Raw genomic sequence first — 12,293 nt, 5'->3', positions numbered from 1 at the left:
GCAAAAACATCTCCTGCACAATCTCCACCATCACAAGAGCACATTAAGGATGTGTGCTTAGCCCTCTGCTCTTCTTGCTTCATACCTATGACTGTGTGGCTAAGTACAGCTCCAACACTATATACAAGTTTGCCGATGACACCACTGTTGTGGGCTGTATCAAAGGGGGTGATGAATCAGCATACAGGAGGGAGATTGAAAATTTAGCTGGGCGGAATAATAACAACCTCTCATTCAATGTCATGTTACTAGAATCACCCCTTGTAATAATGATCAGTGGGGCACAGGGAATCTGTATTTAGCGACAAGTAACTTTTATTGTCTCAACTAAAAACCAAGTGCGTATTTAAGGCAGAGATTGATAGGTTCTTGAATGGGCAAGGCATCAAAGCTTACGGGGAAAAAGGCCGGGAAATGGGGTTGAGGAGGAGAAGAAAAAGGATCAGCCATGATTAAATGGTGGAGCAGACTCAATGGGCCAAATGGCCTAAATTTGTTCCTATGTCTTATGGTCTTATGGTTATGAAACAGCCTATTCCCCAAAACCTGAAAGGGCTGCAGTCCTTTCCGGAACTGGTAGGCTACTGTAGGGATCACATTGATGGATTTTCCATCAAGGCAGCTCCTTTAATGGAGTTAATGGAAGAGAATGTGGCATGGGAATGGAAGTCAGAGCATACCCAGGCCGTCACAGACCTGAAGCAAGTGTTGGCCACCGCACCTGTTTTAAAAACTCCAAATCCGAATGAGCCATTTTCATTGGAAGTGGCTACAACTGATACCACATTCTCAGCAGTGCTGTTACAGGAGACGAATGGAAAGTTAAGACCAGTAGTGTATGCATCACACATGCTCTCACCAGTAGAACAGGGGTATACTGTATGTGAAAAACACTTGTTAGCAGTTTTCTGGGTGGCACAACATTTTTCCTACACAGCAACTTTCATAAGTACTGAAACCACAATTTGTAGGCTTCTGCTTTGTCATTTCTTCTGCACAAGATCAGTGGTCTGTCCCTTGATGGCATCTTGATAAATCTATCCCTTTCCCAGTACCATTCATAACAACAGCATGTGTTGGTTGGTTACTTAAGGATATCCATGCTTTCTAATGAGATTTACTAACATTGCGAACCCTTTTCAAAGGGTAGATTGAATAATTTCCATGCCAGGGAATGGGGAATACTGCACTAACATAAAACTTTCCTTTACCATCATCACAGGTACCCAGTACCCTGTTGATTATCGTATGGTTTCTAGTATGACACAATAGCACCCCTTCTCTGACCCATTCTTTTAGATGCTCATCTGAGATCCAATTTGGTACTTGATGTGTTATCAAGTTATAATAAATCAGTGCCAATCATGGTAAGCAAACAACTAGCATATGTAGTACAGATCTCAGTTTTATGTATTTCCTTAGATGAGGTCTGGATGGTCAATAATCAGATCTGTTGTATCTTGAAGGGGTTTCAGAAATTTAACCACATCCAGAATTACCTGGGATGCATCTTGACCAATCTGATTAGTTTCTCCCTGATCTTGATAATTTTCTCCAGTTATACCCTGTATTTTTGGCTGGAGCAATTGTATCTGGTTTCTAATTCTGCTATATCTCGGGTGTTGACCGTTGCTACCCCTGATGCATAACCTGCTCCCACTAGTTCCAATCGTCCTCTTTTCCTTGTATTTTTGACTGGCTTAAACTCACTCCTGCTTAGTTGTCTCCCAGAAGACGAGTAAATAATTGTTTTGTTATAGATGAGCACCATTCAGGCACTGTTATTTCAGTTAGATTAAAGATTACTTGCACATGCTGGTACCCTGGTACCAAAGTGACAAAGTCCCCTGTATCTTCTAACACTAATCCTACCCCGTTTGTGTTACGCTGGGTCTGAGTACATTTGGGCTCTGGAGTAGTTTCCTTCACTTGTAGGTGTGGAGTAGTGATTGTTCTAATAGTTTTGAAAACTTGGAAAGGGCCTGGGCCCTGACAAAACTCTTCTCTGTGTCCTTTAGCACCTTCTCCATTCTACTGTCCCTGTGTACCACATTCCCCTGTGGGCAGTTTATAATGATGGAAATATTTGGGGTGATGACCCCAGTTGACATACCTCTTGTGTAGATCACTACCCTGCTCAATATACACAAGAGTGTGATCCCACAGAACTGTAATCTTACCATGTCCATCATTACCTGAAGGCTGCTCAATAATTGGACCTACAGACTGACTCATGATTATCCCCTCTGGGATACTGAATATTGTCACCTCTAGAATTTTATTGGATAGGAATTGTACCTTCGTACCTTTTGGAATACCTAAGGTTTTGTCCACGTGTGTCAAGCCATCTACTGCAGTATACTACAATTCTGAGTCCTCTATTTCTCCTTTGTTAGACCACATTACCCGTGTGCATTGAGAAGATTTGTTTTTGTTCATGGAGTGTTCTCCAAGCAACAACCTCACTGTTGAAATGCTTGTCTGCCGTAATGGCTCTGGAGCAATACGGACCATGGCTAATTCCATTGCAACTAAATATATTATTCTCTTCATGTTGAATTAAATCTGTAACACACAAAGGTAATATCTGCTCTTTTCTCCAATTTAAACCTTAAATTATTTTAAATCTATATTATCTATTTGTTTTCCGTGACCATCCATTCCAAACTCCCAACTGTCCTTGGACTCAAGGTATCCATTTTTCCTCGCCCAATTTTGTTCTGGGATAGGAGAGACATGCACTGGTATATTTTCCTTTTCCTTTGGCTTTTTGACAAAACTCCCCTGATTCTCAGTATGAGGGAACTAAAAGTCAGCCCCTTGATAGGACCTGTCCCCATCTTCTTGGGGCAGTTGTTCCACCCTCAAGTCTCCCAAGTCAGGGCTACCATGTAGATCAATTGTTATGTGCTGATGGTGATAACATTCACGTTTCTCCCCCACTAATTTCAGCTGGTTGATAAGGAATCACCCACTTTTATCTGGAAAAGTCAGTACTTTGTACATTGAAACACTTGCCTTGTCTGTAATTTCATGGGGCCCTGCAAACCTTAGATTTAAAAATGAGGTGGGTTGGTGTATTCTAATCGCCTCTCTTTGTGCCGGGCTTAATTCTATGGGACTGACTTTTCAGTCAAAGTATGCTTTATTCTGTTACTTCTTTCCTATTTGGTGGGCTGCCACATAATTGGCCTCTTTCACTGTCTCTACCAATTGTTGTACCAACTTTTCGATTACAATCCCATCAATTTCGGGTTCTAACAGATCTAATCCTAACAACTCCTCTAATACCCTCACGTCCCTTCTGGTTAAGAGTTTATAAGGGGTGTAAGCTGTTGAAGATGCCACTGTATTCCTTATTATCATCAAGGCATAAGGCAAAACTACCTGCCGTGTTGTGCCGTGTTGTTGCACCATTTCTGCAATCATATTTTTCAGTGTTCGATTCATCCTTTCCACAATTCCACTAGACTGTGGTCTATAGGGTATATTAAATCTCTGCTTGATCCCTAAAAGTGCCATGACATCTTGCATTATCTGGGCTGTGAAATGTGTGCCTTGATCCAATTCAAGACTCCGATAGTCTGAGTGAATATCCTTTCCAATAAGATATTTGCAGTGGCCTTTGCTGTGTTTGTCTTAGCCAAGAAAGCTTCCACCCACTTCATAAAAGTATCTATTACTACCAGAATCTATTTGTACCCTCCTGGGGTGGGGTTAAGGGACCAACATAAACTATCTGCAAATTAGTCCAAGGCCCTTCTACTGGTCTGTGTTGAAGGGCTCCTTTCTTTACATTTCTGTCAGGATTTAACTGTGCACAAATCAAGCAATTTTTGACATACGCTCCACATCATCCTTCAACTTAGGCCACCAGCCCACTACCTTGCTCTTTTCCAGGGTGCTTTCGCACCCCTGGTGTCCCCACAGATCCTGGTACCAACGGATCATCTGGTTCCTCCCTCTGGAACCACAAACCTTCCTTCATGAAGGACAACTCCATCCCATCTTTGACAAACACTCCCTTGTGCTCTTTGTATATTTCAGACCCTGCACGTCCTATCATTTAAAAAAAATCCTTATCTTTCTTTTGCTCCTCTGTTAAATCTATAACCTTAATTTGTTGTTCCTTCTGCCTCCCAATCTCCCCAATCTGTGGCTGTCATTCCTGCCCAAATAAAGCATCTTGCTTCGCCAATTCGTCAGCCTTTCTATTTCCCTCAGGTGATAATTTAGAGTGGGCTTTCATGTTTATGACTCCATATTCTTTCCCTTTGTCTTCTCAAATATATATTGTAATAAAGGAGCAGATTGGAGGGGCTTCCCGCAGACCCCCTGGCTTCCCACAGAGGCAAATGTTCTGTAAGGCTGTTATAAACATACATACTATCAGAGTGTACGACTCACCCTGATGGAAAACATTCTGGGTGGCTAACCACATATGCCACAGCTGCCAATTCTGCTGCCTGTGCACTCATGGTTTTGGGTAACTTTAAAGCTATACTATACCTTCACAATACGCTGGAGGAACTCAGCAGGTCGGGCAGCATCAGTGGAAACAATGAGTCGACTGAAGAAAGAAGGTGAGGGAGGGTTGGAAGAAGGCTCGTAGCTTAAGTTGAAAAACCAGTAATTTGAAAGACAAAGGGGTGGCGGAGGGGAAACAGGGACGTCAAAGGCAGGAAAACAATGGGTAGAGGAAGGGAGGGGGAGGGAATTACCGGAAGGAGGCCATGTATGGTATTCAGGGCCCCAAACAGTCCTTCCAGGTGAGGCAACACTTCACTTGTGAGTCTGTTGGGGTCATCTATTGCATTCGGTGCTCCCAGTGCAGCCTCCTCTACATCAGTGAAACCCGACGCAGATTGGGGGACCGCTTCGTCGAGCACCTCCGCTCCGTCCGCCACAACAGACAGGATCTCCCAGTAGCCACCCACTTCAACTCTGCTTCCCATTCCCATTCAGATATGTCCATACATGGCCTCCTCTACTGCCATGATGAGGCTAAACTCAGGTTGGAGGAGCAACACCTCATATACCGTCTAGGTAGTCTCCAGCCCCTTGGTATGAACATAGAATTCTCCAACTTCCGGTAATTCCCTCCCTCTCCCTTCCTCTATCCCTATTTCACTCTGTCCCCACTTCCCCCAGCTGCCTATCACCTCCCTCATAGTTCCGCCTCCTTCTACTACCCATTGTTTTCCTGTCTATGACGTCCCTGCTTCCTCTCCCCCACCCCTTTGTCTTTCAAATTACTGGTTTTTCAACTGAACCTACCAGCCTTCTTCCAACCCTCCAAAAACCTTCTTTCTTCAGTCCTGACGAAGGGTTCCGGCCCGAAACGTCGACTCATCCTTTCCACTGATGCTGCCCAACCTGCTGAGTTCCTCCAGCGTATTGTGAGTGTTGCTTTGATCCCAGCATCTGCAGATTATTTTGTGTATACTATACCGTGCCTGGCTGATGCACCTTCAATTATTCCAAAAGACTGAAGTAGGGTAAAAACTGAAAGGCTTTTATTCGCAGTAAAATATGACTTCCAGCATGCTGAATGTCTGCCCCTGGACTGAGGGGGAGGGGCAAGGTGAAATCACCTTTATTCCTGGGTCTGTGGGAGGAGCCACAGGGGCAGTCAGCAGAGGGGCATGTCCAGACAGGTAACCCAGTTACAACATATATATGGTTTACCACATTCACCCCTCCTTTTTTTTAAAAGAGTCCTGCGGGGTGAAGTGACTGACAATATTTAAAACAAGTATATTTACAGGTCAAGTCTATCAGGTGGTCGAGTCCGTTGCTGTGATCTACGTAGCAACGGTGCTGATTGCACTGGCGATGGTGGTTGTGCTGGCTCCGGCCTGATTTGAGGTGCCAGCACGTTAGGCGTTGTTAATCCCTCGTGCGTGTGCGTCGTGCCTGGTATGGGAGTGTCGTGTGGTGTCTGTGTAGGGTTTGGAGTGCGCGGTGTCTGGTGGGTATACATATCGGTGGATACGGGGTTAGTAGTCACTACGGAGTGTTCAGGGTAGGGGCCCGGTGCTCCTGTGGGTGCCAGGTCGCAGATGGAGACCGTGTCCTCCCGCCCATCAGGTAAAACCACATAGGCATACTGGGGGTTTGCATGAAGTAAGTGAACCCTCTCGACCATTGGGGAGTATTTATTGCTCCTCGCATGTTTCCGGAACAGCACCGGCCCCGGGGACGTCAGCCAAGTTGGTACGGTGGTCCCAGTGGTCGACTTTCTGGGAAATGAAAAGAGCCGCTCATGAGGGGTGGCATTGGTGGCCGTGCATAACAGGGAGCGGATGGAGTGGAGTGCCTCGGGAAGGACCTCCTGCCAGCGGGAGACCGGCAGTCCCTTTGACCTGAGGGCTAAGAGTGTGGCCTTCCACACCATGGCATTCTCCTTCTCCACCTGTCCATTCCCCCGGGGATTATAGCTCGTGGTCCTACTAGTTGCAATTCCCCTAGCCAGCAGGTACTGGCGCAGCTCATCACTCATAAACGAGGACCCTCTGTCACTGTGGATATAGCATGGGTATCCGAACAGAGTGAAGAGCTTGTGCAGGGCTTTTATAACTGACGTGGTAGTGGTGTCGGGGCAGGGGATGGCGAAGGGGAACCGCGAGTACTTGTCGATTACGTTAAGAAAGTACACATTGCGGTCGGTGGAGGGAAGGGGGCCCTTAAAGTCAACACTAAGTTGCTCAAAGGGGCGGGTGGCCTTGATGAGTTGTGCCTTTTCGGGTCAGTAGAAGTGCGGTTTGCACTCTGCACAGACTTGGCAGTCCCTGGTCATCGTCCTGATCTCCTCAAGGGAGTAAGGCAGGTTCCGGGCTTTCACGAAGTGGAAAAGCCAGGTGACCCCCCAGGTGGCAAAGATCTACATGTAGGGCGTATAGCTGGTCGATCTGCGTGCTGGCGTACGTTCCCTGGGATAGGGCATCAGAGGGCTCGTTGAGTTTCTCAGGCCTGTACATGATGTCATAGTTGAAGGTGGAGAGTTCGATTCTCCACCTCAGAATTTTATCATTTTTGATTTTGCCCCGCTGTTGGTTATTAAACATGAATGCGACTGAGCGCTGGTCAGTTAGCAGGGTGAACCTTTTGCCAGCAAGATAGTGCCTCCAGTGCCTTATAGCTTCCACTATGGCCTGGGCCTCTTTCTCCACCGCGGAGTGCCGAAGTTCAGGGCCTTGAAGGGTACAGGAGAAGAACGCCACCGGTCTTCCCGCCTGGTTGAGGGTAGCAGCCAGCGCAAAGTCGGAGGCGTCACTCTCTACTTGGAAGGGAATGGCCTCATCCACCGCATGCATTGCTGCTTTGGCAATGCCCCCTTTTATGCGGCTGAAGGCTGTGCAGGCCTCGGCTGAGAGGGGGAATGTGGTGGCTTTGACCAGGGGGCGGGCCTTGTCTGCATAGTTAGAGACCCATTGGGCGTAATATGAAAAGAAGCCCAGGCACCTTTTGAGGGCTCTGAGGGTATTGGGAAGAGAGAGTTCCAACAGAGGGTGCATACGGTCGGGGTCAGAGCCAATGACTCCATTCTCCACGACACACCCAAGGATAGCAAGTCGGGTGGTCCCAAATACACACTTGTCCTTGTTATAGGTGAGGTTGAAAGATTTGGCCGCTTGGAAAAAATTTTGGAGGTTGTTGTCGTGATCCTGCCGGTCGTGACCGCAGATGGTGATGTTATCCAGATATGGGAACGTGGCCTTCAGTTGGCACTGGTCCACCATCCGGTCCATTGCCCTCTGGAAGACAGATACACCATTCGTGACACCAAAGGGGACGCGCAGGAAGTGATAAAGCCTGCCGTCCATCTCGAAGGCGGTGTAATGGCGGTCCTCCCGATGGACGGGGAGCTGATGGTAAGCGGATTTTAGGTCTATGGTCGAGTACACCTTGTACTGTGCTATCTGATTGACCATATCTGTGATGCGGGGTAGAGGGTACGCGTGAGCTGCGTGAACCTATTGATGGTCTGGCTATAGTCCACGACCATCCTATTCTTCTCCCCGTTCTGAACAACGACCACCTGGGCCCTCCAAGGACTTGTGCTTGCCTCAATAACCCCCTCCCTGAGCAGCCGCTGCACCAACAATCTAATGAAGGCTCTGTCCCCCGCGCTGTACCTCCTGCTTTTAGTTGCCACAGGTTTACAGTCGGGGATCAGGTTGGTGAACAGCGGTGGGGGAGGGATCCTGAGGATGGAGAGGCCGCAAGTGGTGTCGGTAGTGTGGCAGTTGGCATGGTGTTGGGTGGGATGTGCGGGTCGGTGTGTGTGTGTGGTCAGTAGCGGGGTATGTGACATATTCCTACAAAACTGAGGATTTCCGACGGTGATTGGTGGGAGGGGCCTGTCATACTCCATTGTCACACTTTTCAGGTGGCTCTGGAAGTCGAGCCCCAATAGCACAGGGGCACACAGTTGAGGCATGAGCAGTAATGTAAAGTCTCGATATTCTGTGCCCTGCACCACTAGCGTCGCTACACAACCCCCCGACCCCCAGATGTCTGTTGTATGTGACCCGGAAGCCATGGCGACCCTCTGACTTACTGGCTGTACCGCGAGTCCGCAATGCTGCACCGTGTCCGGGTGGATAAAACTCCCCGTGCTGCCCGTGTCAAACAGGCAGCTTGTCCTGCACTCCTCCACCAGGATGTCCATCATTGACCTTGCGAGCTGGTGGGGAGCGCTTTGGTCAAGGGTCATGGAAGCCAGGGTTGAGTCGCTGTCTTGGTCCGGCGCGGTGGGGTGCGCCGTGAGCACCTGTTGGTCGTAGGCAGTGGGAGGTGGCGCTGACCAAGATGGCCGTCCCCATGTCTCGCACTTGGTGGTGGCGTGCAGGGAAGATGGCGGCAGGCAAGCTGGTGACCCCCATGTCTCGCACATGGTGGCGGCGTGCAGGGAAGATGGCGGCAGGCAAGATGGCGACCCCCATGTCTCGCACGCGGCGCTGCTCGATCCAGCTTGCGGTTTGGACTTACAGGCCTTGGTGAAGTGGCCCTTCTTTCCGCAGCTGGAGCAGGTAGCTTGTTGGGCCGGGCAGCGTTTCCGGGGGTGCTTCCCGAGTCCGCAGAAGTAGACTTGTGACTGGCAGCAGCCGAGGTCGATTCACCGGCGGGTTGCAGTGTCTGCAGCGCCCACGAGGCTATTGGGGGATCGCGTGCCTGGAGAGCCTCAGAGTTGTGCAGAGCGGCCTCCAGCGTGTCGGCCAGCTCGATCGCCGAACTTAAGGTAAGATCAGCTTTTTCCAACAGCCGCTGGCGCACATACACTGACCTGGTCCCTGTGACGAAGGCGTCTCTCACTAGGAGCTCTGCATGCTGTTCTTGGCAATTGCAGGCTTGCACGAGCGTCCGTAGCGCCTGGACAAACTCAGCACTTGATTCGCCGGGCTGCTGGTGCCGAGTCGCTAAACGATGTCGTGCGTAGACGCTGTTTACCGGCCGTAAGTTTTGTCCTTTGAGAGCGCTCATCGCGCCGTCGTAGCTCGGCTGGTCTCTGATCAGCGAGTAGACCTGTGGACTGACCCTGGAGAGTAGAACTCTGTGCTTCGCTACGGGGTCGGTCGCTTTAATCTCCTCTAGGTACGATTCGAAGCAGGCCAGCCAGAGTTCGAAAGCGTTTCCAGCTTCAGATGTTTGCGGATCGAGTTCTAACTTGTCGGGTCTCAGAGCATGTTCCATGCTTTAAAATTTACTGTGAATAAAATTGATGCATCTTCAATTATTCCAAAAGACTGAAGTAGGGTAAATACTGAAAGGCTTTTGTTCACAGTAAAATATGACTTCCAGCATGCTGAATGTCTGCCCCTGGACTGAGGGGGAGGAGCAGGGCAAAATCACCTTTATTCCTGGGTCTGTGGGAGGAGCCACAGGGGCAGTCAGCAGAGTGGCGTGTCCAGACAGTTAACTCAGTTACAACATATATATATATGGTTTACCACACTGGCCATGTTCATCCTCTATATATATACCACACCCAGTTCTCTCATCATTCTGCACTGACGAGCAACCATCTACACACATTTTAAAAAAGGGTTTTACTTTTTCTTTTGTGCTTTTGTTCTCAGTCATTACTTTTTTTGTTTTGCTTCGACCCCCCCCCTTTTTGTTTTGATACAAATGATCCCTTGGGATCATTTGCTATCATAACTTGACACTCACATTCACTCCCTTGGTACACCAGGTTATCGGCTAACACTGAGGTTGTGTTTACTCGCTCTACACTAGTATTTCTCCCTTGCAACAGCAATGTCCATCTACCAATCCTGTTTTGGCTTACTGAACCATCTTTAATCCTTCCATCTAACAGTAATTGTATGGGGGTGTGTTCTGTCAGTATTGTAAGTCCCAGTATGTAGGCAAAATGTTGTACCGCCCAGAAAACCACTAACAAGTGTTTTTCACATACAGTGTACCCCTGTTCTACCGGTGAGAGCATGTGTGGTGCATATGCTACTGGTCTTAACTTCCCGCGCGTCTCCTGTAACAGCACTGCTGAGAGGGTGGTATCAGTTGTAGCCACTTCCAATGAAAATGGCTCATTCGGATTTGGAGTTTTTAAAACAGGTGCGGTGGCCAACGCTTGCTTCAGGTCTGTGATGGCCTGGGTATGCTCTGACTTCCATTCCCATGCCACATTCTCTTCCATTAACTCCATTAAAGGAGCTGCCTTGATGGAAAATCCTGCAATGTGATCCCTACAGTAGCCTACCAGTTCCGGAAAGGACTGCAGCCCTTTCAGGTTTTGGGGAATAGGCTGTTTCATAACCATAAGACCATAAGACATAGGAACAAATTTAGGCCATTTGGCCCATTGAGTCTGCTCCGCCATTTAATCATGGCTGATCCTTTTTCTTCTCCTCCTCAACCCCATTTCCCGGCCTTCTCCCTGAAAGCTTTGATGCCTTGCCCATTCAAGAACCTATCAATCTCTGCCTTAAATACACCCAATGACCTGGCCTCCACAGCTGCACGTGGCAACAAATTCCACAAATTCACTTTATATTTTATACTTCATTGTCGCCAAACAATTGGTACTAGAACATACAATCATCACAGCGATATTTGATTCTGCGCTTCCCACTCCCTGGATTACAAATATTAAATATTAAAAATAGTTAAAATTATAAACATTAAAAATTTAAATTATAAATCATAAATAGAAAATAGAAAAATGGAAAGTAAGGTAGTTCAAAAAACCGAGAGGCAGGTCTGGATATTTGGAGGGTACAGCCCAGATCCGGGTCAGGATCCGTTCAGCAGTCTTATCACAGTTGGAAACCAAGCTGTTCCCAAATCTGGCCATATTATTCTTCAAGCTCCTGAGCCTTCTCCCGGAGGGAAGAGGGACGAAAAGTGTGTTGACTGGGTGGGTCGTGTCCTTGATTATCCCGGCAGCACTGCTCCGACAGCGTGCGGTGTAAAGTGAGTCCACGGACAGAAGATTGGTTTGTGTGATGTGTTGGGCTGTGTTCACGATCTTCTGCAGCTTCTTCCGGTCTTGGACAGGACAACTTCCATACCAGGTTGTGATGCACCCTAGAAGAATGCTTTCTACGGTGCATCTATAAAAATTAGTGAGGGTTTTAGGGGACAGGCCAAATTTCTTTAGTTTTCTCGGGAAGTAAAGGTGCTGGTGGGCCTTCTTGGCAGTGAACTCTGCTTGGTTGGACCAAGTCAGGTCATTTGTGATATGGACCCCGAGGAACTTAAAGCTTTTGACCTGTTCCACTTGCACACCACCGATGTAAATTCGGTTGTGTGGTCTGCTACTCCTTCTGAAGTCAACAACCAATTCCTTCGTTTTGCTGATGTTGAGGGATAGGTTACTGTCTTCGCACCATGCCACCAGGTTCTTAATTTCTTCCCTGTACTCAAACTCATCATTACCCGAGATACGGCCTACAATTTACCCTCTGGCTAAAGAAATTTCTCCGCATCTCTGGTCTGAATAGATGCCCCTCTATCCTGAGGCTGTGCTCTCTTGTCCTAGATTCTCCCACCATGGGAAACATCCTTTCCACTTCTACTCTGTCTAGTCCTTTCAACATTTGAAATGTTTCAATGAGATCCCCCTCATCCTTCTAAATTCCAGCGAGTGCAGACACAGAGCTATCAAAACGTTCCTCGTATGATAACCCTTTCATTCCTGAAATCATCCTTGTGAACCTCCTCTGGACCCTCTCCAATGCCAGCACATCTCTATTAAGATGAGGAGCCCAAAACTGTACACAATACTCAAGATGAGGCCTCATCAGTGTCTTATAAATCCTCAGATT

This window comes from Mobula hypostoma, chromosome 6, assembly GCF_963921235.1.
Source record: "Mobula hypostoma chromosome 6, sMobHyp1.1, whole genome shotgun sequence".
NCBI classification, from domain to species: domain Eukaryota; kingdom Metazoa; phylum Chordata; class Chondrichthyes; order Myliobatiformes; family Myliobatidae; genus Mobula; species Mobula hypostoma.
The sequence above is the reverse complement of the archived record's forward strand: the minus strand, read 5'-3'. Positions refer to the sequence as shown.